The sequence below is a fragment of the Trachinotus anak genome, unplaced genomic scaffold (assembly GCF_046630095.1).
Source record: "Trachinotus anak isolate AG129_WGS33_773 ecotype Australia unplaced genomic scaffold, CSIRO_AGI_Tana_v1 ptg000001l, whole genome shotgun sequence".
NCBI lineage: Eukaryota > Metazoa > Chordata > Actinopteri > Carangiformes > Carangidae > Trachinotus > Trachinotus anak.
This window is the reverse complement of record NW_027273852.1, coordinates 9,617,828-9,630,134: the sequence shown is the minus strand read 5'-3', so window position 1 is coordinate 9,630,134 and position 12,307 is coordinate 9,617,828.

Genomic DNA, 12,307 nt, shown 5'->3' with positions numbered 1-12,307 from the left:
TGCACAGAGAAGCTGAGCTGAGTATAGTGAGAAAACGTTACAGTATCAGCGTCTCGCAGATGCAGTTTGATGGATGCTCTGTGTACACCTACTCACCCCAACCTCAGGACAACGTGTTTGTTTGGTTGTTGATCACATCCCTCAGTCTTTGTACCTAACTGCCCCCTGACACAAAGATATATCACAGGTCCCACACACTGCTACCTGCCAGGGACATTTCTATTTTGTGCACTTACCGTGGCTGGTTTGTCCTTTCACATAGCATTTTAGGAAACCAGTGGAAAGGGTTTTTATTTCTAAATCAGTATCAGCTTCTGTTTTATCACTGTAGATTTGGGTATTTATCACAGCTACATATGCTGGTAGGGCTTGAGCTAGGTCCAGCGCTAGAGGACTGAGATTTAAATGCAATTAGCAGTTCATTTACATCAAATGGTGTAAAAAGGAATAAAATTATTAGTTAATGATACTCATAAAAAAGTCTCGGTTTGCTCTGATTTATCATCCAGCTATACAATCTCAGTCTTGATTGTAATTTTTGTCCGTGACAAATGAGTGATATAACGATTCCCTGAAATAGAGGGGGATGTCATACTGGTCTGGACTAAAAGGCAGCACTTAGAACCACGATTAAATAATTAATACAGGTTTTATACCCATTTTACACCTCCAAATTATGGTTTGCCATATATCTGAGAAGCAGCGACTGAAGAGTACCATGTCAGCAAAAATTTAATGTACAGTAAATCTTTGTGAGGGAGGAGCCAGTGGCCACAAATCATACGTGAGGCACAGGATGACATGAATTCAACCTTCCCCCCTTCATTCTTATCAGGTGGGACAGGTGAAAACACAAAGTATGGAAACACACACACACACACATATACACTCACTTATCAAACTGTGTAGTCTTTTGACCTTTGCATCACTTTAATTTGATTATATAAAAATGATTACTGCCCCTATTTGTGTTCAGTACTAAGAATAGTTATAGAGGAAGTGATCCAACAGTAGGTGGCACCATATCATAATGCTCCACACAGGGGGCCAGTGTCAAGGATCACACATTCACTGCAGGGTTTCCTTTCCACTTAATTCACTTAATCAACTCTAAATAAAATGAAAATGACCATTTCCTTGGAACGATGAGCCCACATACACCTGAACACAGATCTTACAATTTGCACAAAGCAAATGACTACGTTAGGAATACTTACACGAATAACCTCGACTAATAATGGCTTCATTTTGCCTTGTTGTCCTTTTGTTTTCAGTGTCCTCTAGATGGCACCATGGTCCATGAGAAGATGAGCCTTTCATTTTCACAACATCACACCTTGTAAATATAAAACAATATTCCTCGAACTAAATTATTATTTTCCCCATGTGTCACATGTCTGACTACATGATGATCTGCAATCATCTCAAAATTTTAATTATATTTGTTCTCTATTTGTTTAGATAATTAATGTAATAATGGGAAATACATTTTTATTATTGGCCTATTAGCTGTCGCACTGCAAAAATATACTTTGTCAGGGAGACAGGGGCAAAAGGATTGATTTACTGAATCATTAGTTTCTAAATTTTAGAATATTTTATGTTTTTATTTTTTTTCTTTAGAGACATAAATCATATGTGTTTACTTTGTCTCATCATTTGTCACTGAAATATTTTTTATGAACTTAATGTTCCTCTCAGATCTATCTTCCACTGCCTGTTGTGCCTGGGGTGTTAAGGCTGACCTTGTCCTGAGAAAGCGTAGACTTGGCTCCGTCATTCCATTAGGGAAGCCTGCCTGCCTGCCATAACCTGGGTTTGGGCAGACGGACATACGCAAGTGGAAACTCTGAGGAAATGGATATTCAGAGCAGGGAAACCAGGGAGTCAATTTAGTCACTGTCTACTACCTTTTCGCATGCAAGTACAAAGCCAATCTCACACATTGGTGTTGACTAGAATCTCTCTCTGAGGAATTCAGTGAAAGAACAATTCCTAGCATCTGTTTCCTGTTCACTTGCATGGAGGAAACCGGGTGTAAATCACACCAAATATAAATAGAATCAGCATTCAATTTACAAGAGCTAAAGTTGGTGACTGTGGCCTTGCATTTTGGATCTCTCTGTCAGTGAAATGTTGTGGGACTTACAGTAAGTAAGAGTTGAAAGAGACATACCACTGAATTTAAATGCATCACATAGCATTACTGACATTAATGTGGTTTTTAAACTGAAAACATAACAAAGCAAGAGGGATTTGTTTACTTTCCTGATCCCATAACTACATGTTTGGCAGGAAAATGACATAAAAATTATTAAATTTTTCAAAAACAACATTTTTCTTACAGGGATAATATATATATATATATAATCTGAGTATACAGCATTTTGAATAAAAGAGGGTTTTAGATTATATATTTACAGTCCGAGATTTTATTCATGTGGCTCTGTAATTTACTCTGTAACTATCAGGTAAATTAAAAAATTAATTTCAGTCAGTGGTATGGTAATTCAGAATTGTAGACTTTAGTTCACACAAAAATGACAATAACCGTTGTGTTAATAACAACAACAATAATAATAACATATACACATGAGACAAAATTAACCCATGACATCTCGAGATAAGCAAAAGTTATAGTTTTATATCACTCCTTTATTGTTTGGTGTTACACAGGTCAATGCATGTCTTTCAGTTTCTTGTTTCTATAATTTATGTACATTAGACGTGAATAACTTTTGATGTAGGAAAGATGCCGAATCTTCACCTTTACTCAGTTATGTGTTTTGCTTGGTACAACACATATTAGTTTTCATATATACAGCTAGATATGAACATGGTATCAATGCACTTAGTTTGCCTTTAAATATTGACTTATTTTTCTTGTCTGATACATGGTGACCATCACACTGTGTATTGATACTGTCATGCAGGCCAGGACAGAGCTTTTTTAAATGAGCTACAGGTCAGGAGGGGCTCCAAATCTTTCTCCTTCTCCTATATATGGACAAATAATTGAAGGTTTTCTCCAAATGCTCTGTGGGGCAATAAAGTGTGTTAGGTTGTTTCGTTTTGTCAATCCTTTTCTAAATGAATAATGCATCAATGGGATTAAAAGGCATTTGTATTAAAGTTGGTGCTAAAGTCAGAAAAAAAAAAAAAAAAACCCAATCAAAAAATGTGATCATTTTTGTGATTTTAAGCCAGTGACTGTGACCTTCCTTCTTCCTCTCTAATGTTAAATAGGAGAAGTAGAAGGAGCGATTATGCTCTGAAACCGTCCAATGTATTGGTCTATTGATGTCCAGAGAAGAGACACAGATAGTGTGGTGTAATAAAAACCTTTATTTACAGCTCCTCAGCGGAGAGCAACAGAGGAGCGCTGTGTTTCCCTCTGGCACTAATTGACTGCCTGCAGCAGGAGAAACATAGACTCTCACCCCTCACTGCTCTCAGATGTAATAATAACCACTATGCTTTCTCTCAATGTACTTCCAAAGTCATTGTTCTCTACAGCCATCATAAAAGAGTATTCATTTTATAATGCATGGATTGTCTAATAAAATGAAGATTTGGGGACAGTGTTTCTGCGCTACCTCTGCTCTTTGTTTAAAGAGCTTCAGTGATCACAACTCCATGGCAGTTGTGTGCGGTCCATTCAGTGCATGTCTCTTCTTCCTGGGTGAGAAACAAGGGAGGGGGCAGGTGTGGGATCCAAGGGAAAACCATCTCTCCCTTCCTCTAATTTTTGTGTACGGGCAACAAACGACCACAAAAGTGCTGCTTTCACAGTTTTCTGTGGCCCGACATTGAGCTCCCAGCAGAACCAGACAAAGGAATGGCGGGATGATGAAGTCCCGAGCAGTGCAGGGCAGGTGTTTCCTCGGTCTCCTGGGAGCCGAGGAGTACACCTGCCCACTACTAACGCACGGTGATGGATCGATGAAGCAGTAACTGACTCAGCACTTCAAGAGCTCTACCTGGGATTAGAGCACAGAGGACCTGATTGAAACACACTGTCATCCCACAAACAATAACACACATCCATCTTGGAGGGCCGGCACCTCTTCCCTCCCCTGTGCTTTACTACCACTGAAAATGATTGCACTGCTGATGATGAGAGGAGCAATCTGTTGGATGAGAGGCAACGGCTACATTTCTGTAGACATGATGTCTAATGACACCACTTGGATACAGTAAACACTATCTGCATCACTATGAAGCAGTTGAATTATGACCTTCGCACCAGGTGATCCGGTATTGGTTTACAGACATGAATGCACACACAAACACACACAAACCCATGCATGGATTCATAAAAACAAGAATGCAAACATATATATACTTGAAAAAAATACTCAAAATAGGCACACACACACACACACACACACAGACAGAGAAAGAGAGAGATTATGTACACAAGCAGTCAGATAAACACATTTCTGTAATGTTTTGAATTAGATGATACTCCATTTAAAGAAGAATAACCACAAGGCCTGCGTGGTCCCAGGAGTCGATGACTAATGTTGTATAATAGTCAGTGCTGGCATGGGTCATTTTGCAAGTCGACCCAGGCAAATCCTCCATGGTCTTTTATCCAGTTAGAGAAATGATTACTATCAATGCATTCCAACATATTTTTAGTCTTTAAAGAGATCCATTTTCATCATGTGATTCCCACAATGAGTATTTCATAAACAAATAATTTAATAAGGTATATGGAGGGGAAAATCAGAAAACTTCAAAAACTTTAATATGCTAAATGAATTTAGGAGGCAAAATAGTTAATGAACAGTTTGACCAAAAACTGTCTCGAAAAGCAAACAAACAAATATAATGCCAAATATTCCCTGGATGAAATGTGATACCTTTGTACTCACTTTGGGCAAATAATGTTATAATATTTATATTTACTGAAATAATTTGAATCAAGATTTTTCTTTTTCTATTAAATGTAACTTTAAATAGAGGAGGGTTTAACTTTCCCAAATGGGACCACTTTCATTGCAGAACCCTTTGTGTAAAGGTATGTGGAAGCTTTAAACAAAATGAATCACATGCAATGCTTAGACACAACTATGGAGGGAGCCTTAAGCATGAGGCTGAACCTAACCTGAAAGCCCATTGCCAAAACAGCCTTTCTCTCTTCTTCAGCAAATATTGGTAGTACAAAGAAAGTCTAAATTGTAGAATGTTAGTTTTCAATATTACTTTGATGTGCAAAATGATATATAAGGAATTAATGGTGTTTAGTATAGATTATGTAAAGAATACAATAGAAATGTTCTGCACAGTAGTGGGATATTATAGATAAAATAGCTGACTGTATGATTAAAGACGCTGTGCAATGCAAATGTTGATCTGGAGAATCACAGACACAGGCGATGACCTTTCAGAGATGTCTTGAGTGGATTTTTGTGTATCTTTTGGGCAAAGTATGTTGATTCAGCAATATTCAAGCAGCTTCTACCTGTGTGGATCAAAATGCAGCGGTAAATAGTTTATCAAAATAGTGCTTTCACGGATAATACAGTAAATGTTAAGAGAGAGACTGGAAGCCGTTTCATCTGGTGGTGGCATCTGAATATCTGGCTGCACTTTGCTGTAGCCAGTCACGCTTCCTTATCTTGTCCTGTTCTGCTTATCTGGCCTGTGTACAGAGTTGGGTCTGTAATGAGCGTCACGCCTACACCTCTCCCCATGTGGATGGACCGACCGCTGTCCCACGCATCCGTCCACACATACAATAGCATGGAGGGGGAGGTTGGGTGTGTAATGCTCTGTGTGCCACTCTCTCTCTCACACACACACACACGCACAAACACCTGTGTATCCCCCTCCACATGTGCCCACCACATGCACATGCGGAGCCGCAAGCCGGGTGTTGTGGTGAAATTGTGGACCCTGGTCCAGGTGGCAATGACAGATTTAGAGGATGTTGTGGACGGAGGTGGACAGAGGCTGGCCTGTGGAGGATATGTGTGACATGTAACATGCAGCGGTGGCGTGGAGTGATGACATCCTCTGTTTAATGAACAGAGTTAACACGGCCCATGTTAAAGTGAGCTGCCTGCCGTGGAGAGCTGTAAATCTGCCCGCTATCACTGCTGCCCCACTAATACAGGAAGTATTATCTAATAACAGCAACTAGGAGGACTAATTTCAATAGAGCTCATACCCCCCACGAGCAGTTTTCAAGCTTCTTGCTGTGGAGAGGTTAACCCAGTTAGAAACTTTCATCCCTGGAAAGCAAGAGTGGAGTTAGTTTAGTGGGACAAGCACTGGCCAGATACTTCTCTTCCCTTGGGCTGTCTTATGTTGAGGTTAGTAAAATCAAACACGGTGCCAGACAAATCCCAGACGTCTGGTTGTTCTGCCCCAGCTGCCTTCGCTCTGCCACATTCCTGGGCCACGCTGGAACTCTAAAAGACCTCTGTGTCAGTGCCCCCGTTGTGGCCTGCCCTTCAGCCCTGATTTGTAGAGTGCTGGTGTCAAAGGGGACTACTTTGTAGATGGTGTGCTCTGCTTACCTGTTTCCCCACAGCAGATGCAGTAAATGTCACCCTATGACACTCTCTGGACTGTCTCAATCCTGACCATTACAAGGCTCCCGAATAGCTACACAAACACAGCAAGAAAATCAAATGTAAAAAAAACCCATGATTATTTCTAGCTAAAAAAAGTTTCTTTTTTCAATGCCTGGACTGTAAAAGGCAGAGATAGCCAGTTTCTTTGTGGATGTGGTGTCTGGCATTTGTCTACAGCTGTAATGCAATTGTGTTTCAGAGTTTTCCTCCACTGAGCGGGGGGTAATTGCTGACTAGTCTTTTAACCTTATTAAATCATCCAGAGGCAGTGTTGGAGCGAAGATGGAGTTGATGATACTGCACCTCTCGTGCTTTTAGGAAAAGGAAAGATGCTGACTGCACTTCATCCAGGGGATTATACACTGAATTCAAGCAAAACTGCTAAAGCTAATTAGAGGCAAAGGGAAGCACTGTGACAATCAGCATGGGATGAACCTCAGGCAGTGCTGGTGTTTTTTTTTTTTCCACTGCATTTTTCACTTTTTTGTGCAAGTTAACTTAGCAGAGCCATTATTGTTACTGTTGTGGTTATTATTTTTACAACACGTTGCATTTGCTGTCATTAAAATTTATATGACCCCTCATGCATAACGATCGTCAGTTTTTATTGCCATATATCCATCGACAGCCATTATTCTATCACTGTGATGTGTGTTCATAAAAACACACATACACAGGTTTGATTGCTCATGGCCATTTCTCAGAGCTTGACATTCACAATATGGCTGCTGAAACTCCGAAGAGGTTTGGGTCTGAGCTTAATTAGATCCTGTGGAGCTAAATCAAATCAGTCTAAACGAGAGCAGAGAGCCAAACCCTCCCCATACAAACGTGTGTCTGTTGTCTGCTCTGTGTGATTGCTATCTCAACAGGAGTCTGTGTTTGGATGTGGGCTGCCTCAAATCAAAGCCACCTCTCTGTCTCTTTGTGTTCACTTCTTCACCCTCTTCTCCTGCCTCTCATGCATCTTTTTCAGTAGCCAAGCAAAGAAGGAGTGAGAGGGATGGAGAGTTTTCGCCTCTTACTCCTCCCCCTGCTCACGCTGCTTAACCTTGACAAGTCAATATGATACAGATGCAATTTGCTTATCTCCTCCTGACATTACCACTGTTCTCCCTGCTGTGGGGGCATGGGGCCTGCTCCATTAGCATAGCTTACAAACACATCACTCTCGCTCCCTTTTAGCATCTATGGATGCTCATACTGTATAAAGCAACAGCATAATTACAATATAACATGTCAAAAGGCTTAAAAAAGACACCCTCTTCTCTTCTAATTGAGCCTCCTCTTGAGATGTAACTTCAACTCCTGACAGGAAACCAAACTGATAAACTGATCCAGCAGTCTGACTGAGGTGACAAAGTCTTTTTCCTCATCAGTTTCTGGCTAACCTACAATCACACCACGACGCTACTCCAGGGTGCACAGTCAAATGTGGTGTGCAGATATATATACCTGTGCGTGTCAGGACGGTGAACTGAGCCCCTCAGCATCTGGCAGGTCCTCCCTGGCCAGAGAAACAGTCAGCTCCCTGGTCTGCAGCGGCAGGGTGGCTCCAACCCAGGTCCATTAGTCACCAGACCCTTGACACCTCTCGCTCATCCCACCACATAAGGTAGCGTAATTGATACCCATCAGCTGTGGAAATAATCTCCTTGGTGGGAAGCAGTGCGGGTGTGGGATGCGCACCTCATGTTTGGTTAAGAAGGTGCTGAGCAGGGTCCAGGACTCCAGGCCTGTCTCTTTGCCATCACTCCACTTGAAGGTGAGATGATTTAGGGGCCTGGGAGAAAGTTAATTTCTCTTGATCATTGTGTGCAACCTGGAGCCTTAATGGCGGGCGTAATTAATTCTGCTGATGTTAATCACCAGGGCTGGTCCCCACAATTATCAGCCCTGTGCAGATGGGGCGCGGCGCAGACATGAAAAATTAGGAAAATGAATCTGTAATGGGGTGGCAGATCTAATCTGCGTCAGAGAAAACAAAGTTAGGAAGAGCAAAGAGCCCCAGGATTCCAGGTGAAAGCCACCAATACCGACAAACCTGTGTGGCAGAGCTGAAAAATGTTGCCGTGTCCAAAGGGTTTGGTAATTACTGGGGCACTGAATTGTTCTATTGTTAATTCATCACTGTTGTAGAGGTTAAGTTCAACATCTCCTTCCTGGGCTATGGGTTGGAGAGGAGGGGAAGCAGTGGTGGTCACATGCTTCTGGAGTCACTGTGAGGTTAATCAGGTTCCACTCTCAGTTGTGTGGGCTTTGCGATCAACCTCCACACTTGTCTCCAGAGGAAGAAAAATGAAGAACACACCGTGAATGATTGAATGACAGATGAATGAATGATGCATACTGCTCTGCTGCTCACGTTAATGCAGGTGCTAGTATTCACTGTATGTAGGCTAAAATACAGTTATGTATGTAGGTACATGCACACAAACACTGGGCTGAATGAATGTGCACACGGACATAAACACACACACACACACACACACACACACACACACACACACACACACACACGCGTGATTGTTTCAATCATGGGTTCTACTGATGGAAGAATTACTAAAGCATTAGTGGTCAAAGGACAGATACTCCCAGAGGACGTTTCCTCTGCCAACGTCAAACAAAATTAAGCAAAATACAACTGATTAATTGAAATTGCAGAGGAGCCATTTTTCAAGCCCTTACTTGGCTCTGGCAGTTGGGCATGCCGTCATTCCTATTTGGTCTGCTTAATTAGTCTTCTACCTATTTTGTCTTTAATAAGGCATGCCATAGGTTCTTAGAAAATCTAGGAGGTTTGAATGAATCATTATTCATCATCACTGTTGTTAGAATGGTGAAAACTGAACAATAGACTGAACCGCTGGCTATGACTTAGTTAAAGTGTATTATTAATGAGTTGAATAACTAGCTCCGTTACATTGTTGTTACACAATCAGTGCTCTCCTTGAATATCAACCAATTTAAATATCACACTTAATAGTAAGCAGGAACAAATCTAATGGACTACTTCATGATGAGAGTAATGTTATCTGTTCGCAGTGCTGTAATTTATTACATTGCAGTGGATATCTTTCAAACAGTACAGCCACCCACCTCTGGACTGTCAGGGTATTTAGTAGTAATTAAAGCTGTGATCAATACACACATATTGACAATATTACACTTAAAGTTTTTTTCCAATATACATCAAAGGTCAAAGGCTCATTTTCTGGTAATTACTCACAGGGGGGCAAATGCAATTCTTGAGGTGAACCTCAACAAACAATAATAGATGGAGCAGCTGGCTGTTCATTGTTCTGTGGTCAGACGTTCCACAGCAGCAGTGACCAGGTGTTTACACAGGGCGCAGCCACACAGCCTCACAGCAGGGGGGGAGGACATAAACAGCATTTAAAGGAGCCATGCAAGGGTCTCAGGTAAAAGAACAGACACATACACCGTACCACACATGTGTGATCCAGCCTGGAAAACCTGCTGTCCTTGAAGTGCTCACAATTCCTCCACATTCAGAAACAGCATTTGCAACTGCACACCCTGAATTCCTCTGGGAGGTAGCAGTGATGGAGGTTAGTATAGTCACAATTCCAGGGGATTATATGCTAATGTACTCTTGCCTGTTTGTGTGAGAAAATTGCATTGTGGTTATTAGTATGACACCAGAGCTCTGAGATGCTACTTGGCAAACGTCCTCATCGGCTCTCAGATGCCCTCCAAGGATTTACATTTTTATTACAACACAAGAGGGAAACTAAAGTGATATAACAGCACACGCACAGACCAAATGCCCTCAACTTGAAAGATTTAATTGAAAGTATTCAAATGTGATTCATTGAACAATTACACCCTCATTCTGTAAGCGCAGAGTGCAATTGTTTTACCTATACTGGGCTCTCCTCCCCTTCCCTCATCCTCTTGCTAACACTCCCACTCCCTTTAAATTAGAAATCGGACTGGCCTTTGTAGGAGACACTGAGGGGGAATCAATAGGTGCATTAATTACAGCAATTCATTACCCAAATAAACATGGGTCTCAACCTTTGCTGGATACAAATTCGGGGGACGTTAAGTGTTTGGCTAGAGACAAAGGCCTGGCCCAGGAATCCCTATTGCATTAATCTGTGGGATCAAACTCCGCTGAGTGCCAGGGCTCCTCCTGGGAGTGTCCAGCCTGGGATCAATCCCCGCGCACAGGCAGTGAGTTATGGCTACCGAATACAAAGGTGGTCATGTGACATGGCACCAACATTGCTCTGCTATTGCTGTGGCGTGTTTCGTTCTCTCTCTCTCTCTCTCTCTCTTGCTCTCTCTCTCTTTTTAATGGGAGTCCTGCTGGCCCACAATGCAGCGGGCTAACAGAGCAGCCTCCTGCTCCCCAGATCCCGAGTGTCCCTGCCCATTCAAGGGTCTGGTCTCTTGCATACAGGGCCACAGAGACTCCTGAAGGCTCCTGGCAGAGGACGACGGTAAAGGACATCCCTCTCCCTCACTGTCATCTGTTCAGCGTGTGCCTATTTGTGAATTATATCTCCAACGGTGGCCATAATAAAACATGATAATGATGGATCACACCAATAAATTACTGTTGAGTGGATTGTTAGGTCAGATGTGTTAGTGTGTGTGTGATCTGCGGCGTGTGTGTGTGATAGCCCTGAACACCCAGGAAAGTATGAACATCCCCCTGAGCAAGGTAAACACATGTACAGGGAAATAAAGTACACAAATACAAACATATGTACATGCATGCCATGTAATATGCAGTACAAACTGGGGATTTTTACACAGCAAACTCTGTTGTTCCCCTTATACACTTTGAGCAAATGATCTTAAGCTCATCTTGTACTTCAGTTGTAGGTTTTTAACATGTTGTTAGGTCAGTTTCTGAAGACTGTTATAAAAGAGAATATATGTTGTCCATGCATGTTCTTCTACATTTGTGTTAGGGACATGCAGCAGACATTCATGCTTTTATATAAGGCTTTTTCTTGCCATCTCCCTCTCCACATTTTGACACGTTTTCTTTTACAGCTGCACATTCTCCAGAAAAGTTGCTGTTTCTTGCCAACAACAGCAAAGGTCTTGTAACCTAAGCTATGGTAAATATGGCTTTTGTACCTCAAAATATTATTATAAACAGAAGAAATATTTCATAGCAGCATACTCTTTCACAGTATAATGATTTTTATTTATCTTGCCCAAACTTGCATTTCACATTTTGGTTCAAAGGAGCTTTACACTCTGTAGAACATTCAACATCCTCTATCCTAAAACATTCAGTTTGCACAAGGAAAAACTCCACAAAAAAAAAACAGAAAAAAAAGGAAACATCTTTGAAGAAACAGATCAGAACAAAAGTATATATCCATACTGACTGTAATAATAATGAAATAATAATGATTGTAATAAAGAATAATAATGTGTAAAAATAAAAATTGAAAACAAATGCCAGAAACTAATACAAGTTCTTCAGGATTGTGGAGGATGAGTATTCCTCTGCAGCAGACTTCATGGGCTTGACCCAGCAAATCACAGTGTGCACATCTGGGCCTAAAATGTTGCAGATGTTGTTCGTGTCTCTTTTTGCCATCATAAATACTGGCCCAGTTTATCAAAGCTGGGTACACTTTGATAATGAACTCATGCCAGATGAACTCACAGGGTACACAGTTTTGGGCTCATCTGACCTGCTTGTTTAATGCGGGCTGACATTTCATTGG